Source organism: Penaeus monodon, chromosome 26 (assembly GCF_015228065.2).
Source record: "Penaeus monodon isolate SGIC_2016 chromosome 26, NSTDA_Pmon_1, whole genome shotgun sequence".
Classification (NCBI taxonomy): Eukaryota; Metazoa; Arthropoda; class Malacostraca; order Decapoda; family Penaeidae; genus Penaeus; species Penaeus monodon.
This window is the reverse complement of record NC_051411.1, coordinates 26,624,591-26,626,625: the sequence shown is the minus strand read 5'-3', so window position 1 is coordinate 26,626,625 and position 2,035 is coordinate 26,624,591.

The following is a 2,035-nucleotide window of genomic DNA, read 5'->3' as shown; positions in this document are numbered from 1 at the left end:
CTATTGATATATTTCATAATTTGATGCTTATTAATCCCATAAAAGCAAATAAGTACGTATAATTGTGGACTTTACGGCTACACACAAAATAATAAATCATAAATATAATAATTTACTATGTAATGATGCTAAAGATTTTGAATCAATGATTACAAGAAATTCAGAGAACACTAAAATTAAATTTGAACCAAATTTTAGTTTCGCATTTCCTCGATAGATGGCGTAGATACCCGTACTTTGCATCACACTTTTCATTTATTGATGTCCAGACAGGTTTCCTATCTCTGTTATTAAACTGCTGCGCTCGACAGCGTCAGTTGGTGTGTTGATAGTTTAAGGAGAGGTCGGGCCTTTGCTGCTGATCTGTGCTGACCTGTGTTGCATGACCTGTGTTGCATGACCTGAGAGAAGGCTGCGGTAGATGGGCTTTTTCGTGGTTGAAGGTGAGCGTTGCGGTTGGTTGATGTGTTGAATTGTGCTTGGATATTAGTACAGGATTGAAGTCGTGTAATTATGTGTATTATTGGTTTGGAATTTTGAGTCATATTTGCGACGGTATGTTTGTCCTTCGTAATTCTGATGAATTTGGAGAGATTAATGGTCTTTGTCTGTGTGTGTGTGTGTGTGTGTGTGTCTGTCTGTCTGTCTGTCTGTCTGTCTGTCTGTTTGTGAGGGAGAGGGAGGAGAGAGTAGGGATAGAGATAGGGATAGGGAAAAGAGAGATCAAGAGAGCGAGAGAAAGAGGGAAAGAGAGAGAGAAAGAGCGAGAGGAAGAGAGAAAGCGAGACAAAGAGAGAAAGGGCGAGAGCGAGTAAATTAAGCATTTAATGCAGATAATTCCGTCGTCCACCTGTTGGAAGCACAGCATCGGCCCCGCAAGCAGTGTCGCCACAACTATTCGAGGCAGGAATGTGAACCAGCGTCGCCAATTCCCAGCTATTCTAAAAATGATAATAACCGGTTAAGTGGATAAACAAAAAATTAAATAGATCGTTGAATGAATGCATAAAGATGATTATGCAGAAGGTGTCGGTTTGTGTAGTTTTGTGTGTAAATTAATTAATCATTATCATTAATCGTTAATCATTCAGTTACCAAAAAAAAAAAAGACTGGAGGGTCAACCGTATGATTAATCCTGAAAGGACGCAAGTAAGAGGAGAGGAGAGGTATTAATGGAAAGAAAAGACGTGAGAAAGGAAGAGATAGAGAAGGAGAAGAGAGAGAGATAAACAGAAAGAAAGAAAGAAAGAAAAGGTGAAAGAGAAAGAAGGTGGAGAAGAGAAGAGAAACAAGAAGTGGAGAGGCGCAAAAAGCGATGGCGCGAGAGCCAGAGCGAAAACGCAGTAAACCAGGACACTAATTAGCGAGAGGCAGCGCATCCCCCACTCCCACCCTCACCCCCATTCTAACCCCCACCCTCACCCCCACTCCCACCCTCACCCCCATTCTAGCCCCCACCCCCACCCCCACCGTCACCCCGTCCCCTGTCACTGGACTATCAGCGTGCCCAATCGCCCGCCAATCACCCGCGCGCCCGTTGCACATGCAGTCGCGGGCGTTGCAAGTGCTTCGTTAGCGCCTCCGGTCTCTGGGTGCTTGCTCGTAATTGGATGTTTTAAAGCCTGCTTAATTAGCCGAGCTGTGAGCCACACGCAGCTAGCAAATAAGCGAGCAAGCAAGCACGCCAGGAAGCAAGCAGTCGCACAAATGCGCTCACGGGAGCAACACGCCTACACGCACGCACACGCATATACATTCACGTACGCATAAGCATACGTCTACGCACACGCACACACGCATGCACGCACACTCAGTCGCACGCACGCACACTGGCACGCACGCTCGCATGCACACTCTCACGCACGCACACTCACTCACACGCACGCACACTCACTCACTCACACGCACGCACACTCACTCACACGCACGTACACTCACTCACACGCACGCACACTCACGCACGCACGCACACTCGCACGCACGCACGCACACTCGCACGCACACTCGCACGCACCGCACGCACTCTCTCTCTCT